Source organism: Microtus ochrogaster, chromosome 17 (assembly GCF_000317375.1).
Source record: "Microtus ochrogaster isolate Prairie Vole_2 chromosome 17, MicOch1.0, whole genome shotgun sequence".
Lineage (NCBI taxonomy): Eukaryota > Metazoa > Chordata > Mammalia > Rodentia > Cricetidae > Microtus > Microtus ochrogaster.
This window is the reverse complement of record NC_022019.1, coordinates 26,032,436-26,055,525: the sequence shown is the minus strand read 5'-3', so window position 1 is coordinate 26,055,525 and position 23,090 is coordinate 26,032,436.

The following is a 23,090-nucleotide window of genomic DNA, read 5'->3' as shown; positions in this document are numbered from 1 at the left end:
AAAAAAAAAAAAAAAAAAAAAGCTAGAGCTAAAGGGCCAAGCAGTGATTTAAATAATATGGTTTCTGTGTGATTATTTTGGGTCTGAGCTGCTGAGCAACCAGGAACAAACAAGAGGCCTTCCACTTATAACAAACCTACCTTCTTGATGTTTCTGCCAAAGGATTTGCAATATGGCTTGTTTAATCTCAGCACTTGAGAGGTAGAGGCAGGCAGATCTCTGTGAGTTCAACACCAGATTGGTCTACAAGAACTAGTTTCATAACAGTTAGACAGAGAAACCCTGCCTTGAAAAAACTAAAACAACAGCAAAAATTTCATCCAACAGTTACCGTATTGGGGCATTGAATTTGGGATAACATATATCTGTGTTCCTAGGACACCATCAGTCATACTTCGTTGAATTAATTTTTAAGTGAGAGTTGTTGTTTTGCATGGGCAGCTTGAAAAAACTTAACCTCTCTTTCCTATCATTCAAATGAATGGAAATAATGAATTTTTACTATGAGTATAGAATAATTCTAATCTGTGTAGACTACACATAGCAGAAAATTTAATATAACTACAAAAGAAATAAACTGTTTATATCATTGATAAAGTTTCAGTGAGAAGAATGCTCAAAATTCTAATTACTGAAGATCACATAAGATCTTGGCATTAATTCATCTTAACTACGTGATGAGTAACTCTTGTGTTTCCAGTGATTTCTGATTCAAAAGCAGAGCTAATGATCACTCTGCTGTTACCAAATCCCCCTGTGATTGTGAATGGCTTTGAAATGGATTAGTTAAGGATAAAATGGAAAAAGAAATGTCCCATGCAGAAGAGAAAAAGAATCATGTATCAGACATAGCATTGTTGAAATTGTTTGGCTTATGGAGTTAGAGTGTAGCAGATTTCTTTGAACTGGTACACACCTCCTGTTAGCTCATTGTATCTTGCTTTAAAACTGTTCCAAGTCTAGGATTAGCAGAAGAAAGAAGTCAGTCTTCTGATTGACTGAACAGGATCCAGAAGGCTTTTCCAAGAAATTGCAAATTCTGCAAACACTTGTAGAAGGCATTACAAAGAGAAATGGTGAAGTGGAAACTGACATGCCAAGGAGCTGGGAAGCTGTTACAAGGGCATAATCAAAAATTGAGTCCAAGGCAGTTCACCAAAGTAATTAAACAGTCATTCTGCTCCGATCTAATCTTTCAGCCCGGCATACCAGTGACGATGTGGCCTATGTGGGTTACTTCTACCTTCCTTTAAATACTTAAACATGGTTTCTTATATAGTTAATATTGGAATGATAATATGGAGAGGATTTAGGGCTATTTGTGAGTTTGTATCATAAAGGTGCAAACTATATTTATTGATATAATGATACCATGGATCAAAATCAAGCACATGATTATTGTTTAGCTGCATAGTTCAGTAGGAGTAAGTGATTATATCATTTATGTTTTCATCCTATTGCTTATTTTCAGTTTATGCAATAAAAGATATTCTGAATGTCTAATGTTTAAATTGCAAAATTGACGACCTGACTGAGAATTGAATAGAACTGCAGCTACTCTAGGAGATTTCTGAAATCTCTGACATTTGTACTAACACATTTTCTCTTCAATACTAAGCTGAGTACTTTAACAAATATTCATAATTGGCTGAACAATTTGTTCCATAGATTCATGTACTGTGCTCTCACTAGAAAACTTTGTGAAATTGTTACCAGATTAGAATTTTGAATTTGAAAAATGTATAATAATTTAAAGTAAGATTTCAAAAGTATAAAATGTCTGAGTCCTTTGAGTTTAAAAGATGGTGTTGGACTTGAATAATGATCTTTTATAGAGTTTTAGGTAAAAAAAAAAAGAAGAAAATACACAAATAAAAACTCTCTTTCATCTGTATCCACACGAAATGCCTCCTCAATGAAAACATGAACAGTTGTATAAGAACTACAATCTTATAGTTTATTTTCTCATGTGCCTGAAGTCATTTTAGGTAAAACTACATATAAATAGAAAACAATGGACTCTTTCGAAGTCTGATAGTGAAACTTCCACATCCCCAGAAACCCTACACTCTTGCGCAATCATCTCCTGATCAAAACTAGAAAGTTACTAAAAGTCAAGTATGCCAGTTCGAGGCCAGCCTGGTCTAGGAGAGCTAGTTCCAGGACAGGAAACAAAAAGCTACAGAGAAACCCTGTCTCGAGAAAAAGAAAAAAAAAAAAAGTCAAGCATGCCTAATCATTTATAGATGGGAACGGGTCATATGACTGATCGACTACCACATAAACAACATGTAGCATAAAGATGAACCTGTACTTGGAGATTGTTGCTATTGTATGCTGAGAAGAAAAGGATATCATATATGGGACATGTAGTGCTGTAGCCTCCTCATGACTCAGCTTAAAAAGAAAGGGAGGAAGGGATTTGTTTGGACAAGGATTTAAAAACCGCTGTATTCTGTTAGATGTCTTGCCTTCTGAGCTCAAACTTTACCTTTACAAGGCTACACATTAAACCGCTGAAGACGGTCGTTTAAAAGAAATCCCACAATAGCTCAGAATTGAGAAATAAATGGTTATTTATTTAGAGGTAAACTCACAAGTCAGAGCCTTTATGATGGAGAAGTCTCTTGTCTGGCAGTGTCTATGAAAGCCTATCAGGCTAAGACATTTAAAAGTACAATAAACATTAGGAACATGTTCATTGTAGAAGAGTATAGCCAACTAATTACTGAAACAACCTATTGGATTATGGGAGTGTAATTTTGTGAACATTATGTAATTATTTTAAGATTTTATTCATTTGCATGTAAAGAGATCATGAATATACAAATACAAACCATTGTATGAATTTGGAAGTAATATATAGCAAACATTTTAAAAAATATTACTTAAGCCTTAGCAATCATATTCTAATTAGAAAATAAATTTCATATGTATTCATAGAAATAATTTATAAATGATAAAATAGTTGCTTTAAATTTGATTAACTTGTCATAAAACACATTAAGAAAATAATGTTGCTATTTCATACATAATACAATGTATTTTCTTATACCCCAGCTTCACAGACCAACTCCTCCAAGATCACATTCTTCTCCAACATTATATATTTTTTTTAACACACTGAGTACAAATAGTGCTGCCCATATGTGTATAGTGAGGGGCCACCGACTGGATTATGGGACACCTACCAGCAGCTGAATTCCTTTGGAAAACTGACTTTCACTTCCTCTGCAATCACATCTCCCAGTATATTCAAAAGCAAATGGTCATGCTTCATAAGGTCCTCCTCCATCAGTCCTTTTGGTTGTCATGATGTTGTGTAGGTCTTGTGTCAACAACCATAGAAGCTGGATGTTCATGAGACAGTGACCTTAATATCTACCACAGAGGTGTTTCCCCATTAGTTTTCTCCCAGCACAGGCTCTCACAGTCTTTCCTCCTGTTTTAGAGGGTTAAAGAAGGGTGTATAATAATTTTATGTAATGTTCAGATGAATTATTTTCTAATATTCAACTTACAAATGCTCTAGGATCTGAGAGTAAAATTGATTTACTACATCAGGAATGATCAGTTCTTTTGTCTTTAGAGATGAAGAAATGGCTTACACCCATAGTTTCTAGCATGAACAGGTGTCTAGAAGAGTCCTTTTCAGTCAGGCATTGGCGACAACACAACTGTTGATGAAGTCGTACTGTATGTCCGTGCATCTACCCTCTCCTCTACCATGCATGTGGGAAGCAGGACAAAGGTATTGGAGGATTTCATTTGTTTGTTTGAACTGTCTTAGCCTTGTCCTATTTTGAATGCATGTTAACTGATAATATGTAACATGTTTGTTTAAACGTACTTCGATTTTTAAATCAACAGTGATTGTAGACAGAGCTGCCCTTTCAAGCTTCAACCTAATATCAATTGATTCCCTTTGACTTGCTGATGCGCAGCAGCTTGTCTTTCTCATTATAACCCAGTTACAAATGTCTCCAGTATGATCATGTACTTTGCAATTCAATTATAAATAAACTTTGATTTCTGAAATTAATTCGTGCCATTTATGTAAAATTACATTTTCTGCAATTTTGGAGTATTTATGTCTTTTCATTAGATTGTGACTGCTTACTTCTCCAGAAGAGCCTGAGAGTCTAGTGTTTCAAAAGAAAATAAGACCAAATACTAACCATGTGACTCCTTGGAGTCAACTAAAACATTATTTAATGATCATGTCTTGAGAAATTTTATTTTTAGTGATTCAATTTCAAATTGAAAAAAATTAAAATGTCATTTTAATGCATCTTTATTTCAAACCCTACTCTCCTAAATCCCTCATTTTAGTCTACGATTTTAGATTATTTTAGATATATGAAGCTGTGGATAACAAAATGTGTTGCTAGTAAATTATTTATTTAATACTTTTCTTAACATTTTAATTTTACTAATTTATTAATTCATTATCTAAAAATATATTGTTACTAATAAGTGTAAATGTTGCTTCCATATAATGAAGAAGATAATACCCAGATTGGATATCCTACGCTTAGTGACAAAACCCTCATTACCTATAGGTAATATCTTTTTGAGTCATTGGTCAAAGAGGTTCCATCTCATAGAAACTCCCAAACACAACAGGATATTGCCAATATCACTAGTTACCATATCCAGATTAACAATAACACACATCTGCAGCAGACACCCCATACTTATGTTATAGAACATAGAGAAACCTGTCTTATATTCCAGTAGAAAGACTGGTAGTCAACCCATACAGACTAACATTCATAGTGTCAGAAGGACCTATACTGGAGAATAAAAGTATTTATCAGTGTCACCCAGGTATGAAACTTCATATCTACAACAGAGACTTGCCTGTGAGATATGTCCCCTGGAAAAATTGGGATACAAATGATAAGGGACTAATGGGTCACTTCCGGTTAGATTTAATACCTGCTATATGTATCATAATTAATATTGTTAAGGAGATCAAACCTAAAACTAGGATGACCATGGGCTTTCAGAAGAAAACATGCTACCATTTTTCTGTGAAATAAATACAGTAACAAAATGTCTCCAATTGACACTGTCTATATCCATAATCCGTGGCATATCCCCGATCTCATCACACTCAAATTGATAATGTACAAAAAATGATAGATTTTGGATACTCACTCATAAATAGGCTATTTGGAAGAGATGTAGAAAAAAGGTAAGATCCAGGCAATATAATGTCTGTAGATAATACTATATTATGTACATAAAACTTTAAGAATTCAACCTAATTGCTCTTACAACAATATAAAATGAAAATAGAAAGAGCTAGCAGCATTCCATATTAGTATGAAGTAAAGGAGTTGGTCATTCTGAAATATCTTCTTACAAAATATGATGGAGAGCCCTTAGTTACCTTATGAAATCCAATATAAACAACTGATGAAAGATAACTCACATTGATCATAGCATTTGTAAGAGGATAATTTTCTGCTTAAACAAATTTTATCATGACTAACTATCAATGTATTTAAGTTACAAACATGTTCCATTTGAAAGAATTAGCACCTTGCAGAATATTGCTAAATTAGGACAGATATCCAGTTAGTTTAGTAGTGTCATATTATAAATGTGTAATTGTGGAAATAGATATAGAAAAGATAATTTATTGTCATAACTACGTTTATGGAAGCAAGTGCTTTAATGGGAACACAATTAAAAAAAACCCTTAACTCTCTTATTTTATATATATTTGCAGCAATTTTTCCATAATTAAGGAAATACCTGCTCTAATGATAATGAGAAGAAATATCTCAGGTATAGGAAATATGTTTACATTAATATTTGTCTGAATATAAAAAATGAACATTTTTGACTAAATATGTTTTATCTCTTCAAAAAGTAAACTATTTGTAATTATATGAATGTATCTATTTGTAAATATATAGAATCAGATTCATGATTATTTTGCAAGCCAGATTGTTCCTAAAGTAATCAACTGACAGACTAACTTAGAGAAAATTCTCTGCTATTTATTCAGCTACCAAAAAAATAAAATAAAATAAAAAAACATGATAGATACTTTAATTGCTGAAAATATTAGAGGAAACTAAGAAACAATCTTACTAAAATTTTGAGTGGAACTAGGCAGTGGTGACACATGGCTTTGATCCCAGCACTCAGGAAACAGAAGTAGAGGGATTTCAGTGAAGGCAAGGTCAGTCTGGTCTAAAAAGCAAGTTCTAGAATGGCCAGGACTACACAGAGGAACCCTGTCTTGACAAACAAAGTCAAACAAAAGAAATTTAAAGCATAAATGAATAAGCACTGAATTTTAATACCGGCTAGGAAACAAGCCATTTACATAAAATCTAAAACCAGGAAAATAATGATTTACCCAGTTAGACTGTTTTAAAATTAAATAAAAATCATTTTATATTTAAGAGTCATCTTGTGTAATTTGGAAAAGTGTTGATAAGAACAGTTTGTCATTTTTTGCTGTGTTTTCCCCATCAGGAGAAGTGTGCATTGTCAGACAGTTTGTAGAAGAGCCATTTCACACTTACGATTCTACGGTAAGTGCACATTGTTTTTGACTCTCACCAGAAGTCCATCCATACAGTTCTTATCTACCCTTCACTGAGATGGAGAGCAGGGCTTCAGCCTTTTTAAAATGATTTCTGGGAGGGAAGCAGAAGTGCTGCTCCATGAAGACAGAGGTACAGTCATCTCAGCCTTGGAGGTGTTCAGTGCTTCCACCTTTGGAAGCCCTCATCTTGCTCTTTCAATTACCTGCACTTTAACATTTAGAATAATTATACCAGGTAATTGGGTTTTAATTGCTATGATACGTTTATCTGGAGATTTCATTAAGACAAAGTTGACTAGGCTGCTCGCTATCTTTATAGGAACAAGAAATGCAAACTTACAGAACAAAATTAATTTAATACCTCTGAGAAGCTATGCCCAAGACAAAATCATGAATGAAGATTGAGTGAAACACCCAGGACCTAAAATCACATAAAATATTTACAATGTTTAGGTGTGCTTGTACATGCCTTTAATTCCAGAATTTGGGAGGCAGAGGCATGCAGATTTATCTCTGAATTCAAAGCCGGTTTTGCCTACATAGTGAATTGCAGGACATCAAGGGCTACATAGAGAGACCATATCTCAAAATACTAGTCAAAACAAAACCTTTGTCTTTTGTTCATTTGTTCATTTGTTTAGTTTTTTGTTTGTGTGTGTGTGTTTTTTGAGACAGTGTTTCCTGTGCTTTGGAGCCTGTCCTGGAAGTAGCTATTGTTGACAAGGATAACCTTGAACTCGCAGCAATCCACTTGCTTCTGCCTATTGAATGCTGGGACTGAAGGTATGCATGACAACCACCAAGCTTGACATTTTTTAAAAAGTAAGTTTTCATAGTTTTTGGAATGAATATGGACACATGTATGAAATATTTATATATACAATTCTGTAACATGAATTCTAATTGGTCTTAGCAATAAAAACCAGGAGTACCATATTATGGGGTGAAGGATGAGAGATCAGAGAAGCAGAGCAGCTATCCACTAGTGTTCTTTTTTTTTTGTCTTTTATTTGTTTGTTTGTTTGAGACATGGTTTCTCTATGTAGCTTTGACTGTCCTAGAACTCATTCTGTAGGCCAGGGTGGCATTAAACTTACAGAGATCTGCCTGTGTCTGGCTTCATGGTGCTATTTTTAAAGGCGTGTGTCACCACAACCCTGCTTGCCACTTCAGTAAAGTACAATTAAGAAAAACACAGGCTCAAAAATTGTGGTTCAACTTGATGATCCGAAAAGCAAAACAGCCAGCCACTGACTCTTACCTGACCTCAGTCTGAAATGGCGATCCTGCCTCCAGGAATCTCAAAATGAGAATGTGTGTCTGATAGGTATCTCCCCTGTCCCTCATTTTATATTTCTCTTTAGGGCTGGGATTAAAGGCATATACCACTGGGATGTCTTTGTGGCATCTGGAATTAAAGGTGTGTGTTATTGTGGCTACTGGGATTAAAGGTATGTGTTTATAACCTGGTCTTTAAGAGTGACTTGTGGGATTGTCTTACTTTGAGATCTTCAGGCAGTCTGTATTCATTACAATACATTGGAAATGTCACTAAACTAGAGGTCTCTACCAATGCTCAGCCCAAAAGTGTGATCCTGTCCTCAGACTCCCTCCTCAGATTGACTGCCTAGATTGCTTTCTCAGACTGCACTCAGCTCCTGTCTCTTCAAACTCAGATTCCTCTCTCCACTCAGACATATCCCTTTCTGTCTCCACTTTCTTAGTGTCAGAATTAAAGGCATGATAACCCCAAATGCTGGGGTTAAAGGTGTGAGTCACCACTCCCTGGCTCTTTTTCTCTTTTAGACTGGATCACTTTTGTGTAGCCCAGGGTGGCCGTTAACTCACTGAGATCTATCTGCCTCTGTCTCACGAGTGATGGTGTTAAAGGTGTGCCACTATTGCCTGGCCTCTGTGGATACCTTAATGGTTTAGCTATGCATGCTGATCTTCAGGCAAGTTTTACTTGTTGGATTACAAACAAAATATCACTACATGATTCAATAGTGCAATGTTTATATTTGGGTAAACTTTTCAATCACCTCAAATATAGATATTTTTGTGACCAAAACACAACAGACCAATATTTAATCTTTTGAAACAAACAGTATAGGATGAATTATCACACACACACACATATATGTATATGTATGTATGTATGTATGTATGTATATGTGTGTATGTATATACTATATATATATATATATATACTGTCAGTTTGTCATCAATGAATCTATTGAAAACCACAAGAACAGTTATCTTCATAATCTTAGATGATACGGTTTCTTACATTCTGTGCCCGAAAGAGTGTAGAAGGAGAGACAATGCCATTTAATGAAGATAATTTCAACATCCAAATTGGTTGTATATCAGACTCGTTTTAAGTTTTACTACTGCAATATTGACTGAAAAAGAAACTTCTCTAACTGAAATTTTGCAACAATACACTGAATAAAAACACAATTTTACATTCCTCTATGAAATGAAATTATTCTTTACTTATTGTCATTCTTGTCCTACTTTGCATTCACATTTTTAATGTATAATGAATTCGTATTTGATATTATTAACAGGTATTACTATTTAATGTACCTTGTAGCTTAATAGCCTATGATTTCGTGTGAGCATGTCACATAAAAGAGAGGGAAAGATAGCAATAGGAAACATTTGCATACATGAGTACTCCAGAGTATGGTGTATGTAAAGACAAGTATGCTTAAAAGTACTGTGTAATAAAGCTATACAAAAATTATTTCCTATTCTCCCACTTCCCCTTGGAAAAGAGCTATTTTCTTCATGCCCATTGCATTATTCTTTTTCTGTCAGCTAATTCTATTTGTCTGCAGGATTTCTTTTCTGGTTGAGGAAACTCAACCCTTCAGTCATATAAAGGCTCTACAATTAATATATGAATATTTGGTGTGCTAGCTAGCTTTAGGCATTGCATACGGAATTATTAAATGACATGGAATACTATTAAATGACATTGAATACAATAGCCCAGATAGCAAGAAATAGAACTCCCATAATACCCGTTGTGTAGGAACAATTCTGTATTTCATGTCTGAGCAGATTCAGTCAGCAAACATGATGTTCTTGTCTGTTTCCACTGTGGCATGAAAGGCAAGTGTCAGATGGCTGTCTTCAATCCAAGTTAACATATTTGTTATTAAATCCTAGTAAAACTCATTCTTCTGACAGCTGATTTCTCAACTCAGTGGTGCCCAAATAAGAGAAGGAAAACAATTTTTAATGTCTTGCTAAATTTAATAAATATGTCCCTTTCTTCCTATTCAAGTCTTTGATTTCGTTCATTTGTTTCCTATGTTAGAAGAGTATTAATTATATTGACGCATTATTTGGAACATATATTAAAACATGCCAGTATAAGAGGTTATATTCCTCTTACAGGAAGAGTTACTATTATATCTTTTGTGTATTCTTTTACGATTGTTTTTGCAGAGCTCTATTAGGTGTACCTTATTAACACTGTGAATTTGATATATGTAATACCATTTCTCCATGTTCACTAACAAGTCTTAAGCAAGATATGTATTCTACATATGATAACAACAGCTACAATTTTAAGAGCAATTACTTATCCTTGCCCACCCCCAAGAAACTTCTGACAAAACTTTGATATGTCATATAACATTACAAATAAAATGCAATTATTTTGTCTCACATATTTGGTTTATCCTTAGTATTGGATTTTATTGCTGGTAGGTATTACATTCAGCCATGGTAGTAGTCTGATGAGCTGATAGCTTCCATCAACCTGTGTTCCAAGTACACTACTAGTTTTCTAGAAATTAAACAAGATGTGTACTACTATTTTTCTGATAATCAAGATAAAATAACACACATCAAAAAGAAAGGAAGAAAGGATAGAAGAAAGAGGAAGTAAAAAAGGAAAAGAAAGACAGAATGAGAGAGAGAAATAGAAAGAAAAAAGAAAGAATAAATGAAAGGGAGGAAGAAAAGATGACTTTCAGAATTTTCAATGGCACAGCAATGTATATTGTGAAGAAACCATGAAGAAACAATAGTTTTAGGGCCCTGTTAGGCAGCAGCCCAGTATTTGTTGTATTATTGCCAAGAATCATATTGTATTTAGTCCAAATGCCTTCTAAGCTTGTAGCAGTGAGGTTGGACAAGCAAGTGTGCTGGCTCCTGTTCCTTTCAGGATTAAGAAGTAGCCATTAGCTGTCTTTTATCATTAGGAAAAAGACAATACAGGTCAAAACCAGAGTGGTTTAGAATTTGGAAAATTAACTCGCTTACAGTTCATTTGAAGTAAAACAAAAGCAATTCTCTGATAACTGAGGATGATGAGCAATTCTTTAAATGTATTTTGACCATATGAGATTCTTCTTTTGAGAATTCTCTATTTAGATGTGTACCCCATTTTCAATTGTATTGTTTGGTATTTTGATGTGCAGTTCCTTGAGTTCTTTATATAATTTGGAAAGCAGCTCTCTGTCAGATGTGGGTTGGATCTCTTCCAATCCTGTAGGTGACTGTTTTGTCTTATTAACCATGTAATTTGCCTTCCAGAAGCCCCTTGAGTTTCTGTATGTCCCAATTATTAACAGTTAATTTCAGGTCCATGCTACTGGTGTTATATTCAGGCAAAGAGTCCCCTGTTTCAATGTGTTCAAGGCCACTTCGCTGGTGTAGGAGGTCCTTCTGTCTTTGTTTTGCTTTCATTGGTTAATAAAGAAACTGCTTTGGGTCTGTTGATAGGTCAGAACTTAGGTAGGCGGGGAAGATAAAACTGAATTCTGGGAGGAAGAAAAGCAGAGAAAGACACAACATGGATCCACCAGAGACAAATGCTGGGCATTTACCCAGTAAATCACTGCCACATGGTAATAGAGAGATTAATAGAAATGAGTTAAATTAATGCCGCTATCTCGGTGGAGACCTCCAAATGCAGCACACTGCGCTCCCGTGTCTGTGCTTTGTGCGCTGGCACCCAGTTCCCGTGCTCGGGCAAGGAGGCTGGAGGTTAAAATACACAGACACACACAGAGAGACAGAGACACGGGTCATCCTTGAATTCCCTAAGAATGCCCCTTTATTGTGTTCAGGGGCAGATTATATAGAGATAGCCATGCCCCAGCCAAACCCACCAGAAACCACTCTCCTGCCATCAGGAACTCCTGAAAATCTCATGCTCAGAGCAGCTGCAGGCACTCAGATCAGGGGATTACAAGAAATTCAGGATCTGGGGTCTCACTGCTCCCAAAAAATTAAGACGTAAGAATTAGCCAATAAGAAACTAGAGCTAATGGTCCAAGCAGTGATTTAATTAACACAGTTTCTGTGTGGTTGTTTTGGGGCTAAGCTAGCCAGGTGGCAGGGATGAACAAGCAGCCCCTCTTTACAATGCTTTATACTTTCTCTTCCATCAGTTTAATGCAACTGGACACTGTAAAATACAAGATTAACTAAAAAAGAAATCAGTAGCCCTTCTATATGCAAATGACAGGCTGAGGAAAAAAAGATCAGAGAAACTACACCTTTTACAATATCTACAAATAATTCAAAATATTATGGGATAACTCTAACCAAAGAAGTGAAAGACAAGAGCTTTAAGACTTTGAATAAAGAAATTGAAAAAGAGATCAGAAAATGGAACAATCTCACATGTTCATGAATAGGCAGGATTAACATAGTAAAAAAATGGCAGTTTTACCAAATGCAATCTACATATTCAATGCATTCCTCATCAAAATCTCAACATAATTCTTTACAGACCTCTGAAGAACTATACTCAAATTCACATGGAAAAACAAAAACCCAGAATAGCTAAAACAATCCTGTACAATAAAGAACCTTTCAGAAGTATCACCATCCCTGACTTTAATTTCTACTATAAAACTATAGTAATATAAACAGCTTGGTAATGGCATCAAAATGAACAATTGTTTCAAATCTAAGACCCTTATATTAGGCCACACAACTATGTACACCTTATTTTCAGTAATTATACAACAGAAAAAGGAAAGTATCTTCAACAAATGGTGGTAATGTAACTGGATGTTGGCACATAGAAAAATGAAAATAGATCCATATCTACTGCCCTGTCCAAAACTCAAGTCTAAGTGGATCACCCTGTTTCGTAAGGATGTGAGAGCAACCACTTAAAATATCTTTAAGGAAAAAAAAATATATCTTCAAGGGAAGAAGGGTTTAGTAACATTGACCAAGAATATAAAATTACTCATTAGCTGTAATATCAATCTAATATATTCCAGAGTACCTACACTAGCTAACTGAAATGCCCATAACCATATCTGCATGCTTGATCAGATAGTTAATGTTTCATTGATTCACTATAATTGTTTGTTGTTTATTTTGCATCTATTGCACTCATCTGGAATGAAGTTTCTTTGGATAATTAACTCATGTAGAATTTTATCTGACACTGTGCATTCAGTAAGGATTAAAGGATATTGCACATCAGATGAATAAAAATGCCTTACATGGTTTTGTTCTTATTATGTTTTCTATTTGATGTTTAGAATTAATGTTTTATAGTGGAAGTGCATTTTGTCCTTGTTTCTTCTCCCATGATGGCTAACCCGTCAACAACTTACTGAATGTGTGGTTAACTGTATTGATTTTTGTTTTGGCTAATTACATATTCTAAATCCATTCAGTCCTTTTGATTTATTTTTCAATATATTCTTGCTGTTGCTAATGGTGGAGTTACAGGCCAGAGTGACCTGGTTTAATTATTGATGTTTGTCATAAATTTCATAGGAGCATATCTTCTCGTATTTACCGATTTTAGTTTAGGCTTCATTAAATAATGACTAAATTTCAGATCATATTTCCTAAATCTGAGAAATAAACATAAAGATCTATTAGTCATGGTTTTAAGTTTAAAATTTCATTCGAGATCATTTGACATTTCGTAGGTGAGGAATATTTCTAATCATCTGTCTTTGCAATTGTTCATATCTTTTCATTTGTGCATGAAACACCAATCAGACACAATCTCACTTACATTTATGCATAATTTACCCACAGATATGTTAAATTTTCTGCTGAAATGTGAAGTAATCTTATATTCACTGAGTTATTTTTATATCACATAGAGATTTTAAAAATAGGTTTACTTGTGGACTTATGCATATTTAATTGTATCAACTTGTAGGTGTGCCAATAATTCCACATTTTTCCACAACAAATATTTGTTATTACAACATCCTTAAGGCATATAGAATACCAGAAAGCAAATTTTTATAGGGCTTATTTTTATTAATGAAATATGTGTAAAATGTTGTTATGTCTTTTAGATTTTAAAAGTGTTCATCTTTCAACTATGATAAAAACATGCCCAACAATGATAAACTACAACTGAAAATAAAATACACTTTTGTTGAGACAAGGGCTATTACATATTATGTAGCTCTGGCTTTCTTGGTACTCACTATTTAGAGCAGGCTTGCCTCAAACTCACAGAAATCCACTCCCAAATGCTAAGATTGGAGTGCACCACCACAACAGGGGTGAAATGTGTTCTTTAAAAAGGAAAAGGTATAATGAAAAGAAACTTGTATTCATGTATGTTTAACTTTATATTGTCTTAACTCTTGCATTTTTTATACTTACTATATAAAACCTCTTCCAAGGGTTCAAAGAGTTACTTCTTTGTTGTACTCTCTAAATATTGTGAAGAATGCTCTTTAAGAGTTAAATGAAATAAGGCAACACTTTAGATAAGTCAATTTTTTATACAATTGAATAAATAATTTACCTTTTTTCTTTTTAATGAATAAATTTGACTGCATCATTTTCCTTCATTGTCTTACTTCCCCCAGCTTCTCCCATGTCTCCTTGCAATCCTCATTCACTCTCAAATATCTGGCTTCCCAGTCTTTAACTTAATTGCTTTACATGCACACACACACATACACACACACACACACACACACACACTTACATCCATATATATTTATGTATATATAAACAAACACTGATCTTCTTAGTGTTGATTGGATTTTTAAAAATTTACCATTTCTCAATATGAGCATCATTAATTGCCCAGGTATTGACATTTAAGATGAATGTTAATTTACAAATAGAACTGTACTGGTGGAAAATGAATCCAAACATATTTCTGAAAGTTACACACTAAATTTTTCCCTCTTTAGTAATTGATCATGTTTAACTGATGATTCATCTGAATGAATTTATTTATTCATTTTTGAGTATTTAGAGAGTTTCTTTGGAGTATGGTGCTTTATATGTCTGGTTTTAGCTATTTAAATATAGAATTTATTCAGGCTATTTGCTTTTTGTTCAAAGTATGTAACACTTCATGTTTTAAATGAGTTGAACTGTATTTTTGATATATAATTAATTAATTAATTATGTAGTTCTATTTTAATAATTTATTTCTATAATTATTATTATTTGATGTTTGACATCATAATTACAGAATTTCATCCTTTGATTTCCTTCCTCCTAACCATCCCATATATTAATACACAAATATTCTAAATCAAAGGGATTAATATTTAATAATGAATTTATACATTAAAATAACAACAGATCAAATTAGTACATATTAAGATAGATGTGAGTATAATTCATTCAATTATAATATAATATCATCAAGTTATTTTAGATATATTTGTGAAATTTTCAGTTATTGGAAAAATATCAATATATGCTCTATTTACTTTAAATTTAAATACTGAAAATATTTATAGTCAGAAAGTTACATAATTGAATAATTGGATAATACATTTAATTTTTCCGTATCCAGAAACTATATTCTATGAAGTCTTTTGTGAAATCATTTACTGTTTACAACAAACTAAATAGAGGACATGGGATATCCTCATTTACAGTAAGATTTTTAGTCCAAATTTAAGAAAGAATGGGATATAAAATACATATTTGGTTAGTACAACTGGATCCCCAAATCCCAGCATATCAGCTTAGTCATATGCTTTAGTCTGATATAGGACACCTCTCTATATTCTATGAATAGGTTTTATTACCATTGGTTAATAAAGAGTCTTATTTGGCCAATTGCCAGGAAGAATAGAGCCATGTGGGAAATCCAAGCAAAGATACAGAGAAAAATAAGCCAAAGTCAGAGAGATGCCATCAGCAAGATGTGAGGTAACAAGCCATGAACCTTATGGTAAAATATACACTAATAGAAATGGGTTAATTTAAGTGGTAAGAGCTAGCTAATAATGCGCCTAAGCTAGTAGACCAAACTTTGTAATTACTATTAAGCCTAAGAATTCAGGAACTGGCAGGAAAAGAAAAACCTCCAGTTACAGTAGTAAAAGTTGCTAATATTCAAAAGCAGAAGTTGCATTCATTCCATACAATAAAACTTGACACCAACTGGAAACCGTAAACTTTTTTAAACTTGAAATTGCAAAAAAAAAAAAAAAGTGGTTATAGAGAACAAGTGTTCTATTCAGTGTCTTTTTTCAGTATTTACGTGATTATTTTTATGTAATGAATTTAGATTTATCTTAAAAGACAAGATAAGGTAATATTAAAAGTAAAACTCTTCTTGTTCAAGGGAAAATATATATATTATAGATACTACAATTATATTTTGTATGTCTAAATGTGAATATAATTCAAAAACAATAAACATTTATAAATTTAGGTGGTATAGGTTTCCTCTTGCTATTTTACTGATGTGTGTATTCATTTGTGTGTGTGCATGTGTGTGTGTATGTATGTGCATGTTTTCTCTAGTGTCTCTTGTCAATTATGTGTCTCAAAAATTTTATAGGGAACACAGTGTCTTAGTTCAGTTCTATTGATGGAGGAAGGTCATTGGTTGATTAAATAAAGAAGCTGCTTGCCCTAATAGGTTAGAACGTAGGTGGGAGGAGTGAACGGAGCAGAACTCTGGGAGGAAGAGGAAGTGAGCTCAGAGACTCGACAGCTCTCCTCTCAGGGGCAGACCGTTACTGCCTTGTCACCATGACTTACTTAGTTATTTTTTTCTTAAGACCCCAGTCTCTACATGCACATGAACGGCACTACCAAGAGTATGGTCCTAAAATATCAATAATTACTCAAGAAAATGCTCTACAGGCCAAAGAATGGATGCCAGTCTTCAACTTGTATTCATTTTTCAGGTTACTGTAGATTTGTCATTGACAAAACCATCAAGCAAGATGTATATTTTGCTTCTCTTTGTAGTTATAAAGACATTGATAATATATTTTAATTTGCCATTCTGACTCATGAAGCCACTGTTGAACATGAAGGAGAAAGGGAGAACAAGCTCATGATAGAATAGAGAATTGTGACCCTTCTTGTGTTAGCTCTTTTGTCTTCAACTATAGCTTTATTTTTGCTTCAGTCTCATTGATTAAGAATAAAACAGAATATTATGGTCTGGCATGATGGTGTGATGGCTAAGAGTCCTTACTTTTCTGGCTGAGATTATGGGTTTCATTTCCAACACCCATATGGTTGTTCAAAATTGCTGGTAACTACAGTTCCATTGAATCTCATATTCTTTTTTTGGCTCCTAATGGGTTCCACTGTGTTACAAAAACCCACACAGACATATATACATGCATATAAATAAAACAGCAAGCACATCATTAAAAAGCAACTTCAAAAAGGACTATAATTTTACATTGAATATTCACTTTCTCACAACAGTAGCAATAGTAGACAAGATAAATATATTTAATTGGTTTGTAATCTTTTTTATAAAAGCGACTAATTTTCCACTTTTTCTTTTAGAGCAAACAGAAAGGAGACAGTGATGTTTACAAAAATATTAGATATATAGAAATATTAGAAATATTCCAGGGTGAATATTTCAAGTGAGCTTCTAAGTAGCCATAGCAATGTATGTGAAGAAATAAATGACTTCTTCCCTTTCATCTCTTGCCCAGCAACTTTCTATTATATTTGTTTACCACCTGTAATATTCATATTCAACATCTTTTATACTTGGAACATCATGTTTTCATTCACCACCTTAGCTCAAGAGTTGAAGCTTCCTAAGAAATAAACGTAGGTCCTTAATTTCAAGCCACAACAATTTCCCTTTCATAATTTTTAGGTCAGTTGTCATAGAGACGAACAGTCATTGCCTGAAATTCCACAAACCATATTCCTACTCTGTAACACCCGATTTCGGTGTTACACCCTCGGTACAGTTCGCGCGCCACTGCTTCTATTTTCTCTGCAACCCCTACCAGAATTGCCGTGCACCACGCCCCTGTGTCTGTGCTCTGTGCACTGGCACCCAGTTTGCGAGCTTCAGGCAAGGAGATGGAGCTTAAAATACACAGACACACACACAAACACAGACAATGACAAGGGTCATCCTTGAATTCCCCATGAATACCCCTTTATTGTGTTCAGGGGCAGATTATATAGAGATAGCCACGCCCCAGCCAAACCCACCAGAAACCACTCTCCTGCCATCAGGAACTCCTGAAGGTCTCGTGCTCAGAGCATCTGTAGGCACTCAGATCAGGGGAAAACAAGTTGTTTACAAGAAATTCAAGATCTGGGGGCTCAGTGTTCCCAACAAGAATGACTAACAAACTTTTATGGTTATTACCTAAATTGATGTACAACTAAAATCACCTTTCAAATTCATTTTAAAAATAGACTTCCATGATGGTAGAAAGGGAGAAGAGAGTCCACATTCAAGTTTTGTTTCCTGTGTTTCAGTTGGCCAGTGTGTTTATTCTCAAACTTAAAAATGAAATGTCTGGAATTATGTTATAAGATAATCATGGGACTTTTGGTAGTCTGTAAAAAGGTGCTGGATATGATTTAATCAAGAAACATATGGCTGCATCTAGGTAGATGAGGTCAGAAATCCTTTAGTTATTAAACCACCTTTAGGTTGCTGATAGGTTCTTTCCACTCTCCAAAAAACAAACCCTAATCTAAATTGCCCCAAATTTGCATACCAACAAAGGGTCTGCATTGTTGAAAGACTTCAGATCCTTTATAGCCTCATGTATGCTGTTGATTTCACGGTAGTCTTGAGGGCTTTTCTAGAGAATCATGAGCAGAAACACCCTTTAAAAAGAGCCCATCTGTCTCAATTAAGGATGGCAAACGTGCCTTATAACTCATGAGTTCTCATAACATTTCCTTAATATGATAATGCAGAATCCACTTTATTGTGCATTTTTTGAGGGTAGTCAACTACAATCTGTCCTTGGAGTGTTTATTTTCTCAGTTTGGTTAAGCTTACCTCCACTTTAAATGGCTTATTAAATTCATCCTTTCAAAAAAAAAAAAAACATAGCCACAATGACTTCTATAATACTGATAACCTATTCCATCAGCTCGAGTTTTGGTTGCACATTTAGAAAGTTATTAGTGTGTTTTTTTTCTTTCTTTCATGAAACAGTGTTTGCATTTAAACTGAGGTAGTAATTAGGCTCTGTTGAGTTGTGATGATTTCAAAGCATAATACTTCAAAATAACAATGGCGTTTCGTTTACACTAAAACCAGGTCATATTTTTTCAGACCTAATAATACTTAAGAGGAAAGAGAACAAGGAATGGGATATGGGAGAGTTTGGACGGTTATAATAGAAGAGGAAAATGATGAAATTATATTATAATCCCTCAAACAAAAGCCAAAGAAATTAGTAATAAATAATAATAATATTAGATCTACTAAATTTGTAGTCTTCTCAGCCCCCATAGAATCTGATCTACGGAGAATATTTTTTAAACCTCCAGGGGGCAGTGTTGCTTTATACCTCTAATTCAGGTAGGGAACCAGTACTACCCAGTAGGATGTTCTGTATGGGAGAATTGTCTCATGAATAGGATATATTTTATAATTTGAAGACACTTTTATGACAATAGGGTTAGATATTAAATTTACACTTTAATAATAATTAACGCATTGTTTTTCTATCATAACACTTATAGACATTAACTCAGAAATATATGAAAAAAACTATTTCATTTTCATAATTTTCAAATTCTGAATATATGATATTAAAATTATGCCTGACTTTAACCTAAAGTATTTGATTTTATGAAAATAAGTTGTACTTCCCATGTATTTTATTTACCATAGTATATTAAGCATAAGGATATTAAAAATTTTTAATTTTATGCTATATTTAAATAAATTATTTTTTGAAATAGAGTTTTTAGTTACTTTCCACACATTAATAATATAACCTTTACTTAAATCTATTCATGAAATATAGGCATTAGACTGTTTAATTGATCAGCTAGTTTTTTCTTATAAGAAAGACTTGCTTATTTCAAAATTAATTAGATTTATTTAAAATAAAATGCACAATGAGATAACATAATTGTGCTTTTAATTCACTTATATGTGCATTTGTTTACTCTAGGCAGTTAAAAATGTTATATAATAGTAGCAGCTACAGAGGCAGCTTTTAAATATAATAAAGCAAATTAAATATATAATTATATGCCTTATAAATGAAAGAGGGAAATGATATTGAACTTTTCTAGAGAATCATGAGCAGAAATACCCTTAATAAGAGCCTGTCTGTCTAGACTTAGGGTCATGAATGTGCCTTATACTGTGTCTTCTAATTAAATTGGAATGACGCCTGGCTTGGTTCCATAGCAAGTGACTAAGTTTTATCCATTTTACTCTTATACATTCAGAGAAATGAATCCAAGTAAAACAGTAGCTAATTTCCTAATTTCTCTAAACTCTTCAGTAAAAAATGATGTTAGATTGCCCTCTGTATGTTTTGAATATGTGTTATTACCTTTGCTTAATAAAGAAGCTGCTTTGACTCATGGCAGGGCAGAATAGACCTAGTTGGAAAACTAAACTGAATGCAGGGAGAAAGAAAACAAAATCAGGCAGATGACTTGTAACTGCCAAAGAAAAACGATGTTTGAAGGTTACCCATAGGCCACAGCCTCATGGTGATACATAGATTAAGAGAAATGGGTTAATTTATTGAAGTGTCTAACATCTACTTCCAGCATTAGTATTATTATGGTAGATGAGATTTTTAGCTCAGAAGTTGGAAAACATCTAGGTTCTTTGCCATTCTTGGTATCTTATCATGTACTAAAAGCCAGAATTCCCTGGAGTTCAAATAGAAGTTGTGTTGCCTTCTTATTGCATAAAATCCCTCCCACTCAAACCTGATTCTCTTATATATGCATCATGATGATTCAAAAAGTACTGTTCAGTTACCATGTCACAACCAACAATCTTGAAAGTAAATTTATACCTGACAGTTTTCAGAGTATACATTGGCACAGGTTGCAGGACAGATGTGGAATTAGACATCTCTTGATCAAAGAATTTAAAGGTGTTTCATTTCTAACATCCTAAAGCATTTTTTAGTAGTGAAACTATTAAAAATGTTAACGTGGGAAGTATAAATTGTAAGTAATTAAGTGTGGTAAGTATAAGTATAAAGTGTTAAAAGGTACTAATGAGTTATCAATCAATGTTTTATCAAGGAGAAACTTCTAGGAAATATAAATGAAATGTGATAGGGTACTTGATTTAATACTATTACATCTGAAATTTCACATTATTTTAATTGACATGAAAGTTTAAGTTCATCAGACAGCATGTTTGGAAGAATAAATGTAAAGTTTATCAATTAGAAGAAAAATCTGTGATGTTTGCCAATAATCTACTTTTGTTCTTAGCACAGCAAAATCTTACAGAAGTACTTTAGGCCCTTCATCAAGAAATTATACTCATGGAGTCTTTAGATGTGAAAGACACTGTTGTAGGTCCAGCTTGTCCCAGAAGGATATTTACAACTTTTTCATTTGCTTCATGCCAATAGAGTGAGGAATTCTGTAAATGACAGATACGACCAAACAACTGCATGTTCACTATTCTGAAAGAAAAAAAGAATAATGGACCACAAGATCTCTGGGTCTGTGAAGATGTCTCCGAGGTTAAAGTGCTTTGCTGTGCATGTATCTGTGAATGATTTTGGATCTCTAATACCAAGTGCAAGTTAGATATGGTTTTGCACATCTATATTTATCAGGGATGTTGGAAAGAAATAGTCAAGGCTAGTCAAAATGGTGAGCTCAAACTTCATTGAAAGATAATTCCTAAATAAATAAGGTAGAGAGAAATATAGAAAAACTCAGCATTGACCACTGGCCTCCACTCACACACATAGATATACATGAATACACATGCATATACCACACAAGCACAGGAATATATACTAATAAACAACTCAATGCATTTTTTATTATGGCTTCCAACTGTGAACGCAAAAGGTCCATTTGGCCCTAACTCCTTCCTAGAAGAAGCATCCAAGGAAAAAGATTTCTGGGAAAAAGAGGCCAGCTTCTGCAATTTGACACAATGTTTAAACATCCTAGGTGAAATATACAGGCCATGTACAAGGTTCAGAAAAATATCATTTAATGTTGGGCCAGCATAATACACTTGCTACTTTTTGGTGTTGCTGAGTACTGTGGATTCACTGGACGAAGACTAAATGTCTGAGCATGATTAATCACCAAATTAAAGCCAAATGGGAGAGTTAGAGAGTTTCCTTTGACACATTTAATGGAATTTTCATCTCAATTAGCTAGAGGGCAATGCAAATAAACTGAGTTTTAGACCTAGGAATTAATTATATGGTTAGGAAAGTAAGAGTGAAGGTTGAAGTTTTAGTAGGTCAGGGTCCTGGCTGGGAGAGGCAGACCTTGAATGTAGGATGGAACTACTGATTTTCTGCACTCTCTGGGTATGCAGACATACCCCTGTGATTAAGGATTTTTTTCTGAGTGTCAATACATGCACTGCTCTAAATCCTCTTTAGCCGTATTTTCTGCCAGCTTTATGACTCAGGTCAAGACACAAAATTAGAGTGAATCAAGTATATTTTAGGCCAATTAATGGAAGAAATAGATTTTTTTTTATCAATGTTGAGGAATTTAGCCTACATAAGTAAGGAAAATTTCAGGATTCTAAGACCAAAGAGACAATGTGAAATGAAACATGAAGTTGTAAAGCAATGGTTTTGAAAATGTGTCATTACTTCCTGATACATGAACTAAACCTGTGGGAAGAACCTGTGTGCTATACACCTTTAGTTAAAGACTCTAAAGACTGCTGGATCAGGATTGACTGCTTGGCTGTGGATATCTGAGATGCTTTAGAGTGTCGGCTAAAATTAATCTTAGTGAGGCATTTTCCCAAACTGAGATTCTCTACTCCAAGACGACTTCAGATTATGTCAATGTGAAAAGAAAAGCTATACACTAACAGATGAAAGTGCTATAGTTCCTAGTAGATCACTAGTTTTTGACTGAATCAAAAGTTAAAAAAAAAAATCAGTAAGTAGCATCGATAAAATGCCCCAATTTGTTGTGACCTGCCTTTCAGGTTTCCTCACCAATGCATTAGTTTTGGTGTCCTTTTTACTGCATCAACAAATGTACATTTAATTTTTTTTTGCAAAGGAATGTGTCACTCAGGAAATCTCAGCCCATATTTCTGAGCCAGTTTTGTTCATACACTTTTATCAGTAAG